Below are 24,116 nucleotides of genomic sequence, written 5' to 3'. Positions count from 1 at the left end.
CAACATTGTTAAAGCAGCGCACAGTTCTCCAGGCAGACAAGGGCAGCCAGGCATGCCCCAGCATGTAGTCGAACCCAGAGAGGGAGTTCGACAGAGACAATGGCAAGCTGAATAGTGATTCACGCCATTGCAAGGGACAATGCGGCCAGTAATGGGGCCATCAATACCTGTTAATGGTGCACTCAAGGACAATAACAGGGGCAGTCAGGGATGATCTACTGGCAAGGGACCTTTTGTTTCAAACCGCAACTCATGCTGGAGGCGTGGAGGCATACATTCAGCCGGTGTTTGTAGAGATGAGCAAAATACCTGCAGAAATTGCAGAAATGGACACTGGGGGAAATCGCTGGAAGCTGAAGTTCAGCGAGTTCATGTGGAGCACGTATACAGTTCATACACCAGGACGCCACCGATAATGATGAAAGTGCTCCTCAATGACATCCCAGTTTTAATGGAGTTAGACACGGGTGCCAGCCAGTCCCTGATGGGTAACAAACAGTTCGAAAAGTTGTGGGCATCCAAGGCCAGGAGGCCAAAATTATCGCCAATTGACGCACAGCTACGGACTTACACAAAGCAGATTATTCCGGTGCTAGGCAGCGCCACGGTAGTCGTGACCCACAAAGATTCGGAGAACAGGTTGCCACTCTGGATTGTCCTGGGGGACGGTCCCGCACTACTGGGGAGGAGTTGGCTTGCTGTCATGAACTGGAAATGGGGCGATGTCAATGCAATTTCCTCTGTGGAGCGAGTATCATGCTCACAGGTCTTGGACAAATTTGACTCATTATTTCAACCTGGCATTGGCACTTTCATGGGGGCCAAGGTAGTGATTCACATAAACCTGGACGCCAGACCAGTACACCACAAGGCCAGAGCGGTGCCGTACGTGATGCGGGAAAAGATAGAAGGTGAATTGGACCGCCTGTTGAGGGAAGGCATCATCTCACCAGTCGAATTCAGTGGGCGAGCCCGATTGTGCCGGTGCTCAAGGCGGATGGGTCGGTCAGGATATGTGACGATTACAAGGCCACCATCAATCGGGTGTCACTCCAAGACCAGTACCCGCTACCGTGTGCGGAGGACCTCTTTGCGACGCTATCCGGTGGCAAAATTGGACCTGACCTCAGCTTACATGACCCAGGAGCTGGCGAGTGAGTCGAAGAAACTGACCACCATCACGACACACAAGGGGTTGTTTGAGTACAACAGATGTCCGTTCGGGATTTGCTCGGCTGCCGCGATCTTCCAACGAAATATGGAAAGCCTCCTCAAGTCGATTCCAGGGACGGTGGTTTTTCAGGACGACATCCTCATTACGGGTTACGGTACTGAAGAACACCTCTACAACCTGGAGGAGGTGCTACGCAGACTGGACCGGGTAGGTCTGCGACTGAAAAAGGCGAAGTGCGTCTTCCTAGCTCCAGAGGTAGAATTCCTGGGGATGAGGGTAGCAGCAGACGGGATCAGCCCTACTGCATCCAAGACGGAAGCGATACAGAGAGCACCCAGACCCCATAACACGACGGAGCTGCATTCGTTCCTGGGGCTCCTGAACTATTTTGATAACTTTCTTCCCAAATTGAGCAAGCCATTAGAGCCGCTACATGTGCTCCTATGCAAAGGTTGCGAATGGGTCTGGGGGGACAGCCAGGAAAGGGCTTTTAGTAGAGCACGCAATTTGTTATGTTCCAACAATCTGTTAGCGCTATATGACCCATGTAAGAAACATGTGTTAACGTGCGATGCGTCGTCCTATGGTGTCGGGTGTGTGTTACAGCATGTCAATGCCAAGGGTCAGTTACAGCCGGTAGCTTATGCCTCCAGGAGTCTGTCCCAGGCAGAAAGGGGCTGCGGGATGGTAGAAAAGGAGGCGTTCGCATGTGTATATGCGGTAAAGAAAATGCACCAGTACCTGTTTGGCAGGAAATTTGAGCTGGAGACAGATCACAAACCCCTAACGTCCCTTTTGGCCGACAACAAGGCCATAAATGCAAACGCATCGGCCCGCATACAGAGGTGGGCACTCACGTTAGCTGCCTATGACTACACAATTCGGCACAGACCGGGCACCGAAATCTGCGCCGATGCACTCAGCAGGTTCCCACTAGCCACCACTGAGGGGGCTACCGAGTATGGTGCTGAGATGGTCATGGTTGTTGAAGCTTTCGGAAGCGAAGGCTCACCCGTGACAGCCCGTCAGATTAAAGTCTGGACAAATAGAGACCCGCTATTGTCTCTAGTCAAGAAATGTGTCCTGAATGGGGACTGGGCAGCCACGTACAGGGCATGCCCTGAGAAATTTAAACCATTTCACAGGCGCAAGGATGAACTCTCAATTCAGGCCGATTGCCTACTGTGGGGAAACCGCGTAGTCATGCCCCAGATGTGCAGAGAGGTGTTCATCAGAGAACTCCACAACGGACACCCGGGCATTGTCACGATGAAGGCAATTGCCAGGTCACACGTTTGGTGGCCAGGGATAGACGCAGATCTGGAACTTTGTGTTCGCAGGTGCAACACGTGTGCCCAGCTGGGCCATGAGCCCAGGGAAGCCCCCCTTAGCCCCTGGCCATGGCCCGCCAAGTCTTGGTCACGCATCCATGTGGACTACGCGGGTCTTTTCATGGGGAAAATGTTTTTGGTTGTAGTAGACGCCTACTCCAAATGGATCGAGTGTGACATTTTAAATTCAAGCACATCCTCTGTCACGGTAGAAAGTTTACGGGCAATGTTCACCGCCCACGGTCTACCGGACATCTTGGTCAGCGACAATGGCCCGTGCTTCACAAGCACTGAATTCCAGGACTTCATGGCAGGCAATGGAATTAACCATGTTAGAACGGCACCGTTCAAGCCGGCCTCAAACGGCTAGGCAGAACGAGCAGTGCAGATAATCAAACAGGGGATGCTCAGATTCCAAGGGGGTTCCCTACAAACCCGCTTATCACGCCTCCTGTTGGCCTATAGATCCCGACTACACTCGCTCACAGGGGTTCCACCCGCAGAGCTACTAATGAAAAGGATGCTCAAAACCCGATTATCCCTTGTACACCCCGCCATGAAAGAAATTGTCGAGAGCAGGCGCCAGTCACAATATCACTACCATGACAGGAATGCGAGGGCGCGATGTATTGATGTAAATGATCCTGTTTTTGTCCTCAACTATGCTGCAGGGCCCAAATGGCTCGCAGGCAGTGTGGTTGCCAAAGAGGGAAATAGGATTCTGGTAGTTAAACTTACCAATGGACAAATCTGCCGCAAACATGTGGATCAAACAAAAAGGACGTTCAGCAACCCCATAGAAGAAGCAGAGGAAGAACACGATATAGAGTTCACTCCACTACAGGTAACCCAACACCGGAACCAAAGGGAGTAGATCTCAGTCACTGTGGGCAGCCCGGACAGGCCTGAAGCACTGTAAACAGCAGACACTCAGGCCAGCGCCCAACAACCAGAGCCCCAACTCAGGCGCTCGACAAGGGAGCGTAAACCACCAGAGAGACTCAACCTGTGATCCCAATAAGACTTTGGGGTGGGGAGGTGATGTCATGTATTCAACCAACATTGTAACCCATGTATAAACTGACCTAAGTTGTACACCGTGAGAACACTGACCACTAGGTGGGAGACACTCCTAACCTGGACCTTCAGGTATAAAAGGGGAAGCTCCATCCACCTTGATCACTTGAGTGCTAAGGAATAAAGGACAGGTCACAGACTGATCTTCTCTCAAGCATGGGCCTCGTGTGCATTTATACTGTGTAGTAAATTTCTGGAGTGGGACTTGAATCCACGACTGTCGGACTCAGAGGTGAGGGTGCTACCATTGAGCCAAGGCTGACAAGCAGTACCATAATGTGGAATCGTTCTCAATTACATTGATGGGCATGACGTTCATTAGCAATTACAAGAGAATCTACACAAATTGGGTTGTCTCCTACTTAAAATTTGTCCTCATGACCTGCTAGCCACACTGTCCTCTCTTGCACAATCTGTGACATTATAGTGATGGGGCAAGCTTTATATCCATCCAATTGACTTGTTTCTTTATTAGACATGTTTGGCTCTGGTGGTGAATTGGGTGGGACAGGCACCTAATAGAAGGCCTTATCGATCAGGGCTTGCCTCAGGACTGTTACTGGTAGCTGGTCCTCCGGATAAGACTCGGCATCCTTCTCTGCCAATGATTGCAACTGAGGCTCTTCTTCCAACTTATCTGTGGTAATGCCTCTTTGCATAACGAAGTTGTGCAAGGGTCCAAATGTCGGGGCTAAAAATTCAGTATCACCTGATTTGAGGCGGTGACACCGCCTGGTGGCTAAGTCTAGCGCCGGGTGATGTTTACCGCCGCCAACTGGGATATTGATTTTTAGTGTCCCAAGAGTGGAGTGGAGCGCGAAGGGAAGAGTTGCACACCCCTCTGAGGGCGCTAACCCTGATTCCTGGGGCACTATCGTGGGGGCGCTGCTGAAGTTCTGGCACTAGGAAACCGGCATCTTAGCACCTAAAGGGGAGGTCAGCTGGAAAGTTAAGGAAAAGCCAGGGCAGCTAAATAACAGTGTGCAGCATCTAGGGGTAAGGCATTAATGGGAAAAAATGTCATTTCAACCTCCCACCTGCTCCCTCTCAGACATATCGCCCCGGCAGCTTCTCCATGACACCTGCTTTCCCTGTCGGAAATAACGGCAGGCGCTGCGGGAGTCAAGGTCACGACCATGGCGCTACGGGAGCATTCCACATTCAGTGACATCACCAAGTGGGTGGTGCGAGTGAACACAGCGCAAACTGTCAGCTGCTATACCTTCACTGAAGTTCGCACCAGGCGCTGACAGTGTGGCGCTCTGGGGCGCTAATGGTGGCGCTAACCAACCGAATTTCTCTGATACTTGAGACCACAGTGGGGCAATAATACAACATCCCCCAATCTCTTCCAGCATCTGAATTTTGAACACATAATGGGAATGTTAAATCAATCCTCCTGCAAGTTCTGTGTGCCTCATTAGTTCACTGTTCGGATCTTGCTCATGGCTGTCTCAAAGAGATCACCAGCCAGGGCTGAAGAGGATGTCCTCAGTCCTTGAAGAATTATCCATCCAATCCCATGCCCCTTAAAATAATGGGGTGCACCAAAAGGAAAAGGGTCTTGACTGCTACTGGAGGGCACTCACAGATGAAACTTCGCACCTATTGTCCCAGTCCAGCTGTGTGGTAATGGTGAAATCCCTTTCTGTTCAAGACATCAGTGGAATTAGGGGCAGAGGCCTGAATGGTAACAGAGGTGCCATTAATAATTCCCGACACTTGGAGAACATCTCTGTTCTTTCATGCTACTGACCACTTTCCCAGGCAAAGGTGGTGAAGGAGTTAGCCCCAGCAAACCAGGCAGCTGATAACCACTTTATACGTCAGTGCAGAGCTGCTTGTGAAATTTGGCACATATTACATGCTGGTGCTTGAAACAATACAGCAGCATCGAGGCTCAAATCTGTCAGTGGCAGTGACAGTCAGTAGCAGAGCTATCCCTTTCCAGGAACTTTTCTGATGGTTTGCTTGTGCTGATAGTTTATTTCTGTGACTGCCTCAAGGGTGAAGGAGGCAGATCTCCTCAAACATGTCCACAGTAGGTGCTCCATCATCTGTCAATATGGTTGATTAATTGAAGGCAGCAAGACTACCTCACGTATACATATGCCTGCTTTTCATGCCTCTTCAGATCTTCCTCCTCTGGAACAGTAAGTGGAGACGCATGCCCGTCTTCAGAACAATGGCTGCCGCAACTCTTTAAATTGCAGCTGCAACAGGCAACACGCGAAAAACAGGGGGCCGCAATTGAATGCAAAAACAAGGCCACAATTGAAAATAGAGCCAGATGCAATGATGCAATGCTGCCCCCTTCCAAAAAAAAAAGTTGAACAACTATACTGCAGCAAAACAAGCACTACTGGCAAGAACAGCACTCCCTTCAAAGGGTGGAATAGGCAAAATGGCTACGCACGCCATCGGTGCAATTTATCACTTAGGCCTAGACTGCTACCACATTAATAGCCATGGTGCTTTCAATTGCAGGGCCAGCTTTGGACCCAGAGGAAGAGGAGCGAGGTGACCACCATTCCCAAAGCAAGCCCTGATGCTCAGCAGCCATTCTGAGCATCTTCCTTACTTCGTCCTCCCAGTGCTGGAACACTTACAAAAGGGTTAGGGGAATATGAACTTGCAAAACCAATGACAGGAAAAGACCGTCTGGTGCATCAGGCTTGTCCCAACAGTCATGCTGCAACTGGAGAGTCCAGAGAAGCTGGGATTGTTCTCCTTGGAGCAGAGAGTTAAGGGGAAATTTAATAGAGGTTTTCAAAATTAAGAGGGGTTTTGAACAAGTAGGTAGGAAGAATAGGGAGAAACGGTTTCCACTGGCAGGAGGGTCAGTAACCACAGCACACAGGTTCATTGGCAAAAGAACCAGAAGAGAGGCGAGGAGGATTATTTAATGCAGCGAATTGCTGTGATCTGGAATTCACTGACTGAAAGGGTGATGGAAGCAGGTTCAATGGTAACTTTCAAAAGGGAACTGGATAAAATACTTGAAGGGGAAAAAATTGCAGGGCTATGGGAAAGAGCAGGAGAATGGGACTAATTGGACAGCTCTTTCAAAGAGGTGGCACAGGAACGATGGGCCGAATGGCCTCCTTCTGTGCTGTAAAATTCTACAATTCTAACATAGCCTGATGATTCGCAGTGTTCCCTGCCACTAGTAGTCTCACAGTCTCCTGGGAGAGGCGAAAAAAAAGTGATTAAAAAAACCTTAGGCCAATTCAGGGAGATGAAAATCTGTGCATTGGCTTTCCGACTAACAAGACCAAGTCCCAGGAGATCACAGTGACCATGAAGTACAAACCAAGTCCCACCTACCTTCCATACACAGTGATGCTTGCCAAAGCAAGGAACTCGTCCGGTTACTTTCTCAAGGGTTGCAGCAAATCAGCATTCACAATTCATGCCGGCAACTAGTTCCAGGCATCAATAACCATCTGCATGAAGAAAATCCTACTGACCTCCAACTTAGCCATTTGCTTGCTTAGCTTATAGGCATGATCCATCATTTCCCCAATCTATCTCGTTCAAACAGTCTGTCCACACAGATGCAATCTTGTCCATTTATCATTTTAAATACTTTAATTAAATCTTCCCGAAGTCCACGCTTTTATACAATAAAAGTCTCCAGCCCTCTAAGCCTCATAACAAAGGGCTTTCAAGCAAGGGTTAATTCTAGTAGCCCTCCTTTGACGGTCTCAATATCACCCACCATGTAAGGGGACCAAGCTGGACACAGTATTCCAGATGAAGCACAACATACAAGGACGCTATAATTCTTTTAGTTTTATACTGGATTTTTCACGCTGTGCATCCTAGTACTCTATTTGCCTTAGCAATAAACTCTTGACATTGACCATGCAACTTCAAAGACCCATGTATTATAATAACTAGATATATTTCCTGATTGACAGCTTTTTATTGTGTAGCATATACATGTTTGGCATTAGGCCCCTTCGTAGGGCAAATTTGTGGAGGTCAAAACAAGTCTGGATGATCTTACCTGTAACATGCGCCTGAAATCAGTCCCAGCAATGGAACTGCTGTTAAAGGATGCAGATGGTGCTTTCCACTATGGCCTTGGTAGTGAAGTAGACCACATTAGCACTTGAACTATTGCCCTTGACTATCAAACTGGTATCATAAGTCACGACCTTGGTTTCTTAAAAAAGTTCTTTGAGCTTTGGCTCTTCAGATATTACTGCCACCTTCGTTTGCTTCAGGGCGAACTAATCGTGGATGCTGCCAGGGAAACGTATATCGACAGGCACAGACCATCTGTAGCGTCAGAATGAGGGCCTTTCCTTTCATGAACGACAGTACATTCAGGTTGTGGCCAAGTCCGACCACATCAGTGCAATCGATGAAAACTGCCACGTGTGGGAATCGTGTCACATAAAAGTGGAGGACTTTTCTTTGAATCTACTATGAAAAGCAGTCAGCAGCAAATAAATCTCTGGCCCTGTCAAACAGTGCCTCAGTTGGAAACAATTGTGCACTATGGACAGGGACACATATAAAAGAAAATCTCCCAGACATGTTTGGAAAGAAACTGCAGAATAAGCAGCTGCATACATTGACAGCCACTGACAGAGCCCTGTGCTGAAAATAGTCTGCGGGTCTGGTTGATGGCTTCCTTGGGAATCTAAATTGGCACTGGCAGATCTCTCTGGACAGGTCCAGATAAGAACCTTGACCCTGTCGGCACAAGAATCAGCAGAAAGACGTGTACAATTCTGCACATAATATGGCATGAGCACTTACTTCGCTCCTTCATCACCACCGACATCGGGTCTGTATGCCCACTAGGGCTGTCAACCCTCCAGGTTGCCCTGAAGTCTCCAGGAATTAAAGACACTGCTACAAGCAACCCAAGAGAAAAATCCTCGAGGCATTACAAAAATTGTGGTTCTTTTATTATTTTCTTTGAATACTCCTGTTTACTAGTTAGAACAATACTGGGAATGGGAGGAAGTCTATTTGACTGACGGTCAAGAATCATCCAATCAGGCTATAGAGTCTATTCGTTGCCCAATTGGTGTAGGAAGGTAGTGCACCGTGAGAATGGACCATTCGGGCAACCAATAGTGGGAGTGGGGGTGGTTGGAGCCAGAAGGTCATGTGATGACACCTCCAGGAATATGTCCACCCAGAGTTGGCAACCTCAAAGCCCAGACACACCCATACCTGAATGCTAGATGCAGCTTTAACTACTAGGATGACTCCAACAAGTTTTCATAACTTCCTTGTCTTTCTGCACAGTTTTAGTCTTGCTGAACAATAACCTGGCAAGAGATACGCCAACAATGCACCTTTAGTAACAAGGAGCCAACTGAAGGAGATAGACCTCCCCAGCTAGCGCCTGCTTTATACGGACTCTCAGTCTATTGGGAGAGTGGTTACAATGTGGAACTTGCTACCATCTGGAGTAGTTGAGGTGAATAGCATAACAACAACAAAAAGCTGTGTTTACAAAGTGCCTTTAGCGTAGTGAAACATCCCAAAGCTCTTCACAGGAATATTATGAGATTTAAAAAATTGACACCGAGCCACATAAGGAGAAATAAGGACAGGTGACCAAAAGCTTGGTCAAAGAGGTAGGTTTTTATCTATTTGCTTTATATCAGTTTTATGAAAACTAACAATCTCCTTTCTGTTTATTACCTAATCACATAGCTTTGCATCAACAACACATTTAGCACTACTACACACAGCATGTTGCATAACATTCATAAATCAATGAGCAAGGATTCCAGAAAGATCTCTGTTGAACAGAACTTGGGTTTTTTTTCTCCACAGCCAAAGTATTTTCTATTCATAACCACCCTTTATCTTTGATTCTCAATCCACCTACTCAACTCGTCACTATTCCATGAGCCTCAACTATCGCTATTAGTCTCAGCGCGATTTTCCCAAATGCCTTTGAAAAGTCATAGGAACAATAGGGTTGGTTGCATGATCCAGTAAGGAATGGTACTCGCAAGGCACACAAATCGGAAAATCACAGGCATACAGCTGGATGGAAAATCTTGGCACATCCATGATTTCCCATGATGCACTCTCTGGGAGCGTTTGATTGTGGGGTCACCCCTTTCATCCACTGAATTAGCCTCACAAACTAGCTTAATTACCTCCTGAAAGAATTCCAGTATACTTGTAAGGCATGACACATTACATCCAAAACCCCGCTGACTGCTCCCTACAACAACGGTGCTATTTATTTTTCTTTTATAGCACTCCCATGGAATCTACTCAAGCATTTCTCCCCCACTATGATTAGACTAATTAGCCTGTAATTACCAGGTTTATGGTTTAGTCATTTTTTTAATCGAGGAACCAAATTTGCTATCCTGTAATTCTCGGGACCTCTTAAGTATTTGTGGGGTAAAGTAGCAAACTTCAGAGAGTGATGATGTAAAACAGGACATTTGTTCACTTGGCCACAAATTACCATGTTATCAGAGGTGGCATGCTGTCAGCCACAGAGTAGGTGTGCAAAAAGTTCATGCCAATGCTTATTCAGAACATTCAGAGTTAATATCAAATTAATGACTCGCTCTTTGAGATCACCTGGAAAAATCCAAACCAAACATAGGCTAACCGCAGAAAAACATACATGGTCTCCCACAGAGTCCTCCCAACTCCATCTCATAAGAAGTGCTATTCTCCACTATGCCACTTGTCTCAGGTCCAGCAGAAATAGGCCAGACACCCAACAGTTCCTCCCAGCTGCCTCTCCTTACTACTTCTGCTGCGTAATTATGACACTTACATGTTTAACAATTTTATTGTTCGAGACAGGTATAGAGTTTAGCATCTCAGTCTTCAACCTCTCACATCAGGGAACTACAAATTTCTATCTTTATTCCTTGTGATTTTAACTCGCTCAAGTTAACATGGTGGCCGCTGTAATATATGCACCTGTGAGTATGTTCATAGGTTGGTAGAGCTATTTCCCCTCCCCTTTTATAGGGGGCACTTGTAAAATATATGGTTTTAATGCCCCAAAAAAATCACAAAAAAACCCACAAAAAAAACATTGATTTAAAAAAAGGGGCAGTTAAGTGTCTGGAGTGTCCCCCAGATTGGGGGGCACTTGATCTAATGTTTATTTTGTTACCCCCCCCCCCCCCAAAATGAGTTGTGCAACTGTTGCAAAAAATATTTTAAAAAGAGGGTAGAGCTGTTGAGTTGTGAGTAGCTTAGCCAGTCACGTGATGTTCACAAGACTCAATAAAACCCCAGCCAGTTGGATTCATGATGAGGCAGGTGGTTGTGAGGCTGGTGGAGGAACTGGTAATGTGTCTGGAGGAGTCCGTGTTCCATGTTTTTATTGAGTGCACGAGGTTGCAGCCCCTGTTCCATTATTTGAAGGGGCTGCTCCTGAAATTCTGGCTGCACTTCAGTCCCACTCTCCTGATCTTTGGGCACCCTGTGCGGAGGGGAGCGGGTAGGTACGAAGGCCTCCTCGTAGGACTGCTCCTGGGCACGGCCAAGGGTGCCATCAACCGGTCCAGGCAGCGGGCGGTCGAGGGGGTCGTTCAACCTGACTGCCTGCCTCTCTTCCGCTCTTACATCCGGTCCAGGGTGTCCTTGGAGATGGAGCACGCGGTGTCCACCGGTACGCTCGCGGCCTTCCGCGAGAGGTGGGCACCGGAGGGACTGGAGTGCATCATCACGCCCGGCAACCAAATTTTAATTTGATTTTACGTTTTAAAGTTTAATTTGTTTTAATTGCCAGTGTTTTTAGTGTCCCCTTCCCTTTTATAGGGGGCACTGGGGAAAAATTGTGATTTTAGTGCCCAAAAAAAAACCAAAAAAAAGAAGAAAAAAAAAAAACCCCAAAAAAAACCAAAAAAAAGAAGAAAAAAAAAACCCCCAAAAAAAAACCAAAAAAAAGAAAAAAAGGGCCTTGTAAATGTCTGGTGTGTCACCCAGGTCGGGTGGCACGGTTTAATGTGTTTTGTTTTGCAGATAAACTCCAAAAAGAGTTTCATGCACAAGGAACCAATGGTAGAGCAGTGGAGGCGTGTCCTGCACAGTAGGAACTGAGCTGCAGAGAGAGGAGCAGCTATCAACTTGAGCTCCTGCCTGGAGAGCCCTGAGACCAGCCCAGGAAGAGAAGGAAGGAAGGGGCTTCACCACCAACTTTCACCCAGAGGGAGAGGAGGAGAAAGCAGAAAACTTTCCAACATTTTTACCATTCTGCAAAGAGTTGGAGAGAGGGGGAAAAACCGAACTGGTAATGTGTAATTTAATTGGTAAACTTTTGTTAATAAACCCACTTGTTCTTAATAGCAATGTGTTGCTTTGACTTCTTAAGCAAAGAACCCATGAAGCAAAACCATTACAATTGCAGCTGCCATTGCTCAGGTTCAAAATGGAGGACTGCAGATAGCCTGTCTATGGTTTCTAAACAGGTACGTGCCTCATTTCACCATTACTGTGCTAGTTAAACAAACTAACTTGCAATGTTCATGTGTTCATTGATAGATGGAATTGTGTTTTTAATTGCTGTTAAGGTGTTAAACTTGTATTTGTTCCCTGTATTCCCAGACATTGCCTTTAACCAGCAGCCATTTCTTGCTCATATGATGCAAGCAAAAATTGCATTCTTGACTATGACTGGGAGTAATACATTGTTCATTGCATTGTGTTAATTGTTTATTTGTGCTTTTACCACCATCATGAAAGCATTGAAAGCACTCTCAAACAACTTAAAGCTCATTCCCAGTCACAGCTGGAAAGCAGTTTTTGAAGTGCAGGGTATGATCCTGAAAGCGGATACTGTGCAACAGTGTCATTGCTATATAAGCTTCGTGCTGGGGAAGCACATTCCTCCTTTAACCCTTCTGGAGGAGGAGCGGTGTTAATGTATGTTGCGTATCATTATCACATTGTTGTTTGTTTGTTTGTTTGTTTCTTTCTTTCTTTCTTTCTTTCTTTCTTTCTCACGTGCAAATGAAGCTTAAACCCAGTTATTTAACGCTGAGTGCTTCTGACTTGGAGCTCAAACCAATGAGTGCAAGGAACATTTACAAAACTACTGATCAAAGTCTGAGTGACATCGGTTACAGTGATTCAACTTCCTGCCATTAAACATCGCTCCACCTCAGTAGCATAGTGATGCACTGTATGCCATGTTGTGCAATACCCCTGTCATTGTACAACATCAAACACACATTTTATCTGTCACATACTCCTATCTGAATGCAAATTTCAGTGTCCTATTTGCATGCAACTGGCTCAAATTTCATTATTCATCAAAACACATCACAATTGGACAGGGAAAGTACAAATCAGCGAGGGGGAATGAAAATCACAATGTAATACATTATGAACACAATACCAGCAATAAAAATCATTTAACCAGCACTTTGGCTGCTTCACTAAAAGGAGCTCTTGCTACTGGAGGTAAGCTTTTTGAAATAAAGAAGTTATTAAAAAAAATGATATTTAACCTATTACAGTATAATTTTCTGTGTTTGAATAGCTTTAGATCACGGAGGTATTCAGTTAACGCCGAATCCCAGAAACATCGCTGTTACCTGAATGGACACTAACTTGTGAGCAACATTACCCAAAAAGAATCTGTGTATACAACTTCCAGATGCTTTTGTCAACAGCAAGATGGCTAAGTCCAACCCCCTCCTGGTAAATCAAATAGTACCGAGAATAAAAACTGCTGGAGAACGAGCTCCAATTTTAACACCCATCCCCTCGCCCACCACACCCAATGAGAATGAGGTGAGTTGGGGTAAAAGGTACGATCATGGCAGGGTGACACTCTGGGTTTACTCCCCAACCTTGCGCCATGCTCCATTTTAACAGACGTGTTTTGGTCAACGCGTGACTCAGAAGTCGGGCTCTGATGGCACCAATCAGACTCAGACATTGTTTTAACTGTCGTTTGTCAGCGCCTGATGCAATCCTCGCCATGGAAACCCAGTAACGAGGAGCATCAGACACAAAAGGAGGGTTGCTAACATATGTGATTTATATTTTTTTTAAAAAGACATCTTTGTAGGCAAGAAGGTCTCTGGTTGGATTGGGTTGGGGGGATGTCTTACAAACCTATATCCAAATTCTTTCAGTATTGGTGTGCGCCTGTCTCTAACCTCCACACCCCAGCAGCTATATCACTCCTCCCGTCCCACTCCACCACCCCTAGCTCCATCCCTCGCACCATGAGCAATGCCACAGGAGATTTGCTAATCTAAAGCATATGAGAAACCCTGAAAAGATCGGGCATTGAAGACAAACATTTCCTGTTGAACTGGTGATTCAGAAGTCAAGATGACCAACATTAGTTGAAATTCCTGTCCTCACTTTTAGCTACGAAGTGATGGTGTTGATTATTATTTTAAGATGATTACCTGTAAGATTTGGTACCTTATGAAAACTTGGCTTGTGACAATGATTCATTCCCCTTCACTGAAGCCCCCCTCTATCCGGTTACTCATTCAGTAAAGGTCCTCACCGATAACAAGGGGTCAATTTTAACCCTGTGCAGGTTCTGGATGGAAGATGAGGCCGAGTGCAAATCGCACTCACTGGCTTAAGTTTCAGGTCTGGGGTATTTTTATTCCAGAGCCTCATTTACATATCACAGGCCAACTGCTTACCATCAGCTGGCTGATGGGCAGGCAGGGATGTGTGGGCATAGTCTGTAAATCGACACTGAGATGGCTGGCTGGCCACGTGAGAGGGCTTTTAGAGAGGGTCTCAGAAGGGGGGTGAGAGACTCCCAGATCCCCGCTCAGATACCAGTCCCATTAACATAAAGGACCTCGATTCCCATAAATTCATGAGGGTGCCACCTGACTTCCCCATAACTTTGCTGGTTAAACTCTAAAATGGAACAAAAGGATTAGAAATCTGGGCGGCTAAGTGACCTCCTTGTTTTTAAAATGCCCAACTGCGCCGCAGTGTCTACTGGATGTATTGGATTTAAACCGACCAAGTCTTTCCCCTAGTCCTCTGGTGCCTTTTCCTCATTGAACCACATTACCCTCTTCCACCTTCTTGCCTCTTCGTTAAAATCTTCTGCATCTACTGTCCTCCAAAGCCCTAAGATGATTGACTCCACCAAGAACTCCAACCTATGGTCCTCACAGACTACACTGAGTAACTTCCCATCCTTGGTGACTTCAGCCTTCAACTAAACCTCCCCCTGCCTCACTCTGCCTTGACTTCTCCACCTTCTTGCCCTCATTCAATGTACATAAAACTACTAGCTAGAATCACAGTACCCGCTCGATCCGGCCAATATGCATGGCTTCTGATCACTGCCTTGTCTCACACATCATTTGAGATAGCCCTGACCATCTCCCCTCATCACCATCATGAGCTAGATTTCCACCAGACCCAGAATCGTGCCGTCCCACTCACCTCTGTCCCAAGAAAAGAATTATTCGGCGTGCGACCTTGGATTCTGAGGTTCACTCACTGACAGTTCTGTCACATTAACCAACCCCACACCTCAGCAATTGGATATTTGAGGTAATTTGTTTCAGTTAATCGCTCATTTTTGCCTGAGGAACACGTGATGCTTTGAATTCCATCGTCCTGAGGTATGATGCAACGGGCATGTCTTAGTTGTAAGAGGCAAATTTCTCCTCGCCTTCATTACTGGAACAGACGGGAGCCAGAAATTGGGCAGGGGACTTGCAAAATGGATTTTTTGCCATAAGTAATGGCAGCTCACAAAAGCTCCTGCCCAAATAAGGAAAGGCATAATTCTAATTAAGCAGTATAGATAGAGATGTCATATCATAAACATCTTAGAAGCGCCTGCAACAGTGCATATATGAAAAAAAAGGTATTGAGTGTTGCTAAGGGAGATGCAACCATGCCAAACACAATAGGACAACTGACATTGCGGCACGATGGAGCGGTCAATCAAACTTGATGCAATAAATTCTTGGCACATCGAGTGAGAAAATGTGTGAAAATAAGAGGATGCCTGCCCCTTTAGCATCGAGTGCCAGCAGCAGCAGTTATTCCCCAACTCGCTCTCCCCCCTTCCCCCCCACCCCCAGCAGTAAGCACTCCAGCTCAGGGAGGAATAGCCAATGGATCCTACTGAAAGTATTTAAAATTACAGGACGGGAGGGCATGGGAAGGTGCGTAGGGCTGGAGGGTTTCCTTAGTATACAACATGGAAGGATTTGTAGGTGAGAAGGATTTTAAATTTGATGCATTGAGGACAAGGAACCAGAGGCCAAGAGTGATGGGCATGTAGGTAGAATACAGGCAGTTGTGCTCCAGATCAATTGGAGTTTAAAAAAGTGGGGAGGCTCGTGAGGAAGGCATCAGTCCGGAGGTGACAAAAGCATGACAAAGATTTTGGCTTTGGTGGGTTTGAGGTAGGTGCAGAGTTGGGTGTTGTTGCAAAGAAAGTAATCTCGACAATCAATGGGATATAGGGTTTGAAGCTCAACTTTAGATTGAGATAGAGTTAGTCGTGGCAAAGGAGCAGAGATTTAGGCTGAGAATAATAAACCATGGTTTTATCTCCCCAATGTTTAATTGGCGGATACAAGGGCTCATCAATGACTGACTGACTGATGGTCAGACACTCTGACAGCACAGGGGTTGTTGTGAAGGTTGAGAGAAGTGGAGGAAAGGGTGTCATCAGCACACATGAAAACTGACCTCATGCCTATGAATGAGAGACACATGTAGTTGAGGAAGAGTTGGACTTCCAGAAGGCATTTGACAGGGTGCCACATAAAAGGTTACTGCACAAGATTAAAGTTCACGAGGTTGGGGGTAATATATTAGCATGGAGAGAGGATTGGTAACTAACAGAGAACAAAGAGTCGGGATAAATGGTTCATTCTCTGGTTGGCAACCAGGTTGCCTTGTGGGGTGCTGCAGGGATCAGTGCTGGGACCCCAACTATTTACAATCTATATTAACGACTTGCAAGGAGGGACTGAGTCTAATGTAGCCAACTTTGCTGATGATACAAAGATGGGAGGAAACGCAATGTGTGAGGAAGACACAACAAATCTGCAAAAAGACATAGACAGGCTAAGTGAGTGGGCAAAAATTTGGCAGATGGAGTATAATGTTAGAAAGTGTGAGGTCATGCACTTAGGCAGAAAAAAATCAAAGAGCAAGTTATTATTTCAATAGAGAAATATTGCAAAATGCCGCAGTACAGCGGGACCTGGGGGTATTTGTGCATGAAACGCAAAAGGATAGTATACAGGTACAGCAAGTGATCAGGAAGGCCAATGCTTTCTTGGCCTTTATTGCAATGGGGATGGAGTATAAAAACAGGGAAGTCTTGCTATAGCTATACAAGGTATTGGTGAGGCCACACCTGGAATACTGCGTGCAGTTTTGGTTTCCATATTTACGAAAGGATATACTTGCTTTGGAGGCAGTTCAGAGAAGGATCACTAGGTTGATTCCGTAGATGAGGGGGTTGACTTATGAGGAAAGGTTGTGTAGGTTGGGCCTCTACTCATTGGAATTCAGAATAATGAGAGGTGATCTTATCGAAACTTATAAGATTGAGGGGGCTTGACAAGGTGGATTCAGAGAGGATGTTTCCACTGATGGGGGAGACTAGAACTAGTGGGCATGATCTTAGCATAAGGGGCCGCACATTTAAAACAGATGAGGAGGAATTTCTTCTCTCGGAGGGATGTAAATCTGTGGAATTTGCTGCCTCAGAACTGTGGAAGCTGGGTCGTTGAATAAATTTAAGACAGAAATAGACAGTTTCTTAAATGATAAGGGGTTATGGGGAGCGGGCAGGGAAGTAGAGCTGAGTCCATGATCAGATCAGCCATGATCTCATTGAATGGAGAAGCAGGCTTATTCCTGCTTTTTTATGTTCTAAGAGGCAGTGCCAAAGGAATAGATCCGTGCGGAACACCAGGGGTGAACTTTGAGAAATATTACAAAGGATTTTCATACTTGATATTCATATCAGGAAAAAATGAAAACTAAGTTATAGACTTATAAAATATAAAATGCTGTGCTGTGTAGGAGGTGGGATGGCTGCCAAGAGTAATGAGGTCTTAATTGTGCACTTGGGCTTTTTCTAAAGTGCAGAGAGTAATTCAAGTGTGAGTTCTTCCAAAAATGAAAACTGCGCAAAAGATTCACAAATCAACTATCTGCTAATCTTAGAAAAAGGGGTTGAAGTTGCTCAATGGCACCTCTCAATGTTCTCCTGGAGCTAGCAATTCTGTCCATTTTCAGCAGCAACCAAGTTTCATTATTGCTAGAAAAAGTGAAATGGACATTTCTAAATCGATTGAGCAGAGTATATTTATCCCTAAATCCAAGAAATAACACCCTTGAATTTGCCAAATAGTTGCAATGAGGAGATGCCAAATAGATACTGTAGTATATGTAGGCAACTTTAGTAATGACTCCACGAGGCAGGGTATGATACTTAAATTGTGTAGACCTGTAGTCCTTTATTTGCCGCTGCTCGAGCGAGAACCACAAGTTCTGAGTTCCTTTTTTATACTGGGTTACCTGCAGTGTGCAGGTAACCCTTAGGTCTCTAGCAGCAGCACCCTCTGGTGACCAGGTAAGGTGTGTACAGTATAAGGGTACATTCAGTGTTGCATAACAGTGTTTCAGACATCACACAGTAAACAGGCATGCATACACAACAACACTTACCCCCCCCCCCACCCCTTGAGCATTTTTCATATCCTTATTTTCATGACCGGGGGAGGTGATCAGTGGTGGACTATGGGAGGTTGTGGTTAGGGTTGTATGGTTGCCAGGTGTGACCCCTGTGCTTGAGGCTGGCCTTGTATGTTTCCCCTCCCTCACACACAGACCGAGTGGGTGTCACTCTTGCGGGATCCTCAGGGGGGTAGCCACGACAGCAGTGGGTGGTGTGTCTACACTCTGATGTGGGTAGTTGTGAAGTGATGGGCAGGGCCACAGGACTGGGTGGGCTCCTTGTTCACCAATTGGGATAAGGGTCAGGTCATCCCAGTGTTTGCCAGGGAAGCTGGAGGGTATTGGCCTCATGCTTCTGGTATTGGCCCTGGTGGCCAGGGGTTATAGGGCTGGGCTGGTGCAGGTTGCCATTGGTGGTGGCTGTGCTGCCCATTGACCACTGTCCCTGTAGTGGGGGTGCTCCCACTGTGTGTGAGTCCTGCAAGGAGCATCACTTTCGTTCCAAAGGTCCAGGCTACATGATCAGAGCCTGCTGGACCTGGGGCTCTCCCACAGGAGGATTCCATTAGCATCAGCCTGGTCCCTGCAGGACCCAATGTCCTTTGGCAGTGTCCTACCAGTATACATGACGCCTTGGCTCTGATCATAGTCGAGCCTGCATTGTACATTTGCATCACTTTTGAGTGACCTGGTTTCAACAGACATGGTTACATTAGGCATTTCACATTCTCTATCATTATTGTTAAGCATAATAAACTTGTTCTTAACCTTACTGTATTTATCTCATCAGTCACATTAGTTAAACCAGCACCACAATTCATGGTTGCATTGCATACATTTTCATACTTGCACCCTTTAATTGCATCTTTAGCTTTAAAGTCCTTGTACTCAAATAGTTGAAACTTCCCCATTAAATTTCTTTGGTTACCGGTCTCCTTTAAGGGAGCCTTCAAATCTGATTGGCCGCTCAGTGTCACGTGATGCTCCTCCAACGCTGCTCCCCGTGGTATTGCCACGGCCATTTTGATTTTAGGTTCTGCTCCTCGTGGTGCTGCAGCCATCTTCTGGCTCTGCTGCAGGTAGGCTGTGGTGCTCTTTTCTTCCACAGATTCGACCCTGGACATCGGGAATCTATTTCTTTAGTCGATGTTCCTCTTTTGGAGTGCTGCCTCGGCCCGGAAAGTGGAGTGTTGATCCTCGGCCCTGGAGATTTCGCCGTGATGCTGTGGCATCGTTGCCGTGCCACCGAGCTGGACAGTGGAACCTCCAGATGCAGCGATGGATCCATGTTTAAGTTCGATTGCCGAAGCTTGGGAGCAGGTTCGCTTGGACAGGATGCCGTTGTGGTCGATTGGCAGGATTCATCCAAAGTTCTTCAAAGGTCGCTTGGCTCATCGCAGACTCACTCGCGCTTGTGTCGCTCTCCATAGAAACTGGGACTCCTTCGATGTCTACTTTCATCGCCCAGGAACACCTTTCGGTGGAGCTGGTATGAGTTCCATACTCTTCTCCCAGGGATTGAGCAACTTCACCTTCCTCTGTGTCAGAGCATCGGTGATCAGCCAACTCATCAGAGACTTGTTGAGTACAGCTTTATTTGCACATCCTTTGAAGGTGCCTTTTCTCTTTGTATGCATAATCTTTGTAGCTGCACTGGTGGGCCCTGTGGTTTCCTCCACAGTGCCAGCATGGGGCCATCCGATCTGCCCCATGTAGCGGACTCAGGATTGCGGGATCAGAGCAGCATTTCTGCCCTGAGAACTATCCATGCGGTGCACTGCTCTCGTTGGTTTAGAGTCCCTTAGTGCTTCATTTAGGTGGTCGCCAAAGTCGCATGGTGCAGCCAGTCTCCTTAAGTGTCCCAATCTTCCCCATCGGTAAATTGCTGAAAGATGCTGAGAGTCGACATGCCGAGCATATGGTTCGTGACCTCGTATTCTCGTTGCCAGTTGTAGTGTGTGTAGGCACCTTAAGCAATGACTCCACAAGGCCGGATATGATACTTAAACTGTGTAGACCTGTAGTCCTTTATTTGCAGCTCCTTGAGTGAGGACCAAAAGCTGTGAGCTCCTTTTTTATACTGGGTTACCTGCAGGTAACCCTTAGGTCTCCAGCAGCAGCACCCTCTGGTGTATAGGTAAGGTGTTAAACGAATGCAAAATTCACAAAAAATCCCTCCCACTGTGTTTGGGCTTATTCAAAATGAAATTTAATTTGGGACTATCTACCAAAAAGTTTGGAACTCTAGTGCTTATGGAAGAAACTACGAACTTTAATAGAATTTTGGATTTTAAAAGACAAACTCAAGGCTGTGGGCGGACCTACGGAACTAGCAAGAGACAGTCTAATTAAGTGAAGCTACCTGGGTGTGAGGACTGAGTTAACCTGTCTGGAAGAATGAGTATTCGAAAATCCTTCCCCCACAAGAGACATTAACATCACAAAATCATCACCCAGAGGTAGCTACCCATCAACATGGGTCTGGACCACCATTTCAGCATATACATCACAAAGAGGCCCAATACAGCCTGTATGCGAAAGACTAAGCACAAAAAGACATTGCAAGTACCAAACTGATATTTCCATCGTGAAACAGTTTTCGAAAATCAACCCACCCAAGACATATCAACTTTTAACGAGCCCGACAAAATATTACCAAAGAAGAACCAAGCCTGCCAAAGGATTTTGAACAGATTTGGTGGCAAGATTAGAACACTGAAATCGTATAACTGACCCCTGTTTTCAACAGAGGTTAGGTGGTTGCTAGGTCGCTCCAAGGCTGCTACTACCTCAGATGCCATACTACACCAGGTGCGATACTGCGAATATGTCATCAAGACAAGGAGAGAAACCAACGCAATAGTTGTAAACTAACTTCTCCAGCCTCGAAGTCCTGAAGGAAGGAAGAACATCACCATCGCAGCAGCGACTGACCACAGTCAACGTGGTCTCAAGGGAAAAACAACCACGATCTACCGTTAACTATCAAAAGGGCTGGTAAGCATAGTCCCTGCATGCCCTGGAGTTGAACCTAGCTAGAATTAGGTATTTGGAGGTGGGAGGTATAATTTACTGTGACTCCCCTTTGAATGTGTAGTGCATGGTTTTTTATGAGTGATTTCAAGTTTGACCCTGTACCTTTCCTTGTATTGTTCTTTATTAAAGTCATTGTAAGTTTGGCCTTGTATTTTCTTACTAGAGTAATAAGCCTGTATTACCTTGACTGTAATAAAACCAAAGTTCTTTGCATCAAACCAGTGTCCTTTGCACTTTTGTCACCCCCCCGCAAATAAATCCAGAGAACAGAACCCAAGGGAGTGGGAGTGATTCGAACCGCTCAAGTTGGTCAGAAGGGAACCTGACCCCCTCAGAGACCACCCTCCCCCCTTACAGGCCCCAAGTTTCCACATGATTTGCTCCTGATTTTTAGGAGCAACTGGTGTAGAACGAAGTATCTTAGAAATCGGAATTCTCCACATTTAGTTTCCTCCAGTTCTAGTCAGGTAGAACAGTTTCACTTTTGAACAGAATTTTTTTTTTCAAAAGGGGTCGTGTCCGGCCACTGACGCCTGATTTGAAAGTTTCCACAGTGAAAACGTACTCCAAACTAACTTAGAATGGAGCAAGTGAAGATCTTTGTAGGCTTGAAAAAACCTTGTCTACACATTAAAAAATCAGGCGCAGGTTACAAATTAGGCGTCGGGAACGAGGGGGAGGGGAAATCATTAAATTCTACAATAAATCCTTAATTATACTTATACAAATAAATCCAACCTGAATAAAAATTTATAAGCAAAGAAAAGATTAAATAAACCATGTTCCTACCTGTGTGAAAGTGCTTCAGGCAGGCCTTTCAGGCAGCGGTTTGCCGTCGGGAATGACCGATGGCAGGGGGAGAAAGCTGCAAGAAGCCTCAGTGCTGATCATGGAAGGGCAATGTGGTTTTATTAAAAAATTTTAAAAATTGAACAGCTACAAAGAATTTGAATAGTCTCAAACAAGTGCATGTGTCCCGTTATCACAGTCTATCTTTAATTACAGAATGCACTCCCTCACCCTCACACACAGAAATATCAAGAAAATTAAAATACAAGCCTTTGCAAGGGTTCAATAAACAAATTTTTACTTTTTCTGCAGCACTTTTTAAAATGGCCGAGTGCCAATGTTTCCTTCAGATTGCGCATGCGCGAACGCTCCAACGCGCACGTGCAGGGTTGCCGGCCCGAAAAAAACTCATTTAAATTGTACCCGCCCCCTCCTACTTACAAAATTGGCGCGAGTGGTAGGCTCCGCCCCCTGTGCGCCGCGCCAAGCAGATATCGAGCTGCAAAGCGCTTGAGAATAGCGCGTTTTTTTTCAGGCGCCGTTTACGGCGCGAAAAACAGGTGCCCAGCTCGGAGGGGCGCTGGTTTTGCCGCGTGTGGAAACTTGGGGCCACAGTGTGTACAGTGTAAGGGTACATTCAGTGTTGCCTAACAGTGTTACAGACATCACACAGTAAACAGGCATGTATACACAACAGATACGATAAATGATCCTGCACACATCTCTAGACTTATGCTATCAGTAATGCAAATCATTTCCTGAACACTAAAAATCTTGAGCTTAATAACAAATTCTGCTGTCTGGGTTTATTATTACACAAGACTCGACACTATAAGCTTCCCTGGGCTGGAATTTTCTGGAGTCTGTGTAGGATGGGAATGGCGGCGTGTCGGGTGGGAAATTTGAAAAAAGTGAGTGGGTCAGGAGCCCCGCCCCGCCCCGCTCCGCCCCGCCCCGCTCCGCCCCGCCCCGCTCCGCCCCGCCCCGCCCCGCCCCGCCCCGCCCCTGTCAGTGCAGCAGCAACCCGACCAGCAGAGGCACGCGAGCTAATTCAAATCATTATAAGAGAAAGCAGTGTTAATGTTTCAAGTTGATGACCCTTCATCAGGCGAAGGGCCTGTTCTGACAAAGGGTCATTGACTCGAAACATTAACTCTACAATCTCTCCACAGATGCTGCCTGAATTGCTGAAATTTTCAGCATTTTCTGTTTTTATTCCAGATTCCAACATCCGTAGTATTTTGCTTTCGTGTCAAATCATTATAACCTTGTTTACAGACACTTAAAAGCCTTTTTCCCCCTCCATTTAAAAATTTCCCTGAATAGCCATGGGCAGCTCGGGAACCTCGTCCGTCCACCTGAGGCAAGAATTGATTGGCCATTGCTCCAGCTGATTACTTGACAGCATCAAATGCACAGTAAAAGCTCCACCTGATAGCTGATCACTTTCCTCAGGCAGAAAGTGTTGCTCAATCCATTCCCAGCACAGACGAGCTTTCTACAGGCCGCAAGTCTGTCCAGCAAAGTCTCCATCCAGCATCACCTCATTGGTAGAACCTCTCCTGCCATTGACATATTGCTTCTGCCATCTCTACTTGACCTGCCATCTCTTCCTGACCTGCCATCTCTTCCATCAGCATGGGTGCTGTTTATACTGTCTCACCAGCAGCACCACGCACACCCACAGGACCAAAAATACAACCACCAGCCTTCTCCTCAAAGCCTTGATGCTCCACAGGACAGAGGGCATCAACGCAGGGCTGTACCATGCCGGAGGCGATACCCCAACACAAGGTATACAGGCAGAGGATGAGCTCCTTCAACATGACTGAGTAGCAGTGCCAAAGGAGACACTGGCTATTATGCTAGGTCGTCGCAGACATGTGTAGCTTGCTGGAACAAGACCTGCAGCCTAGAGGAGAGGGTGGACACGCCTCACCAGTGGTTGTCAAAGTCACCTGGGCCCTCAACTTCTTCGCCTCAGGCTCCTTCCAGGGATCAGCAGCGGACATTTGCAGCATTTCGCAGTCGGCCGA

The sequence above is a fragment of the Pristiophorus japonicus genome, chromosome 7, assembly GCF_044704955.1.
Source record: "Pristiophorus japonicus isolate sPriJap1 chromosome 7, sPriJap1.hap1, whole genome shotgun sequence".
Classification (NCBI taxonomy): Eukaryota; Metazoa; Chordata; class Chondrichthyes; family Pristiophoridae; genus Pristiophorus; species Pristiophorus japonicus.
Note: the sequence above shows the minus strand (reverse complement) of the source record.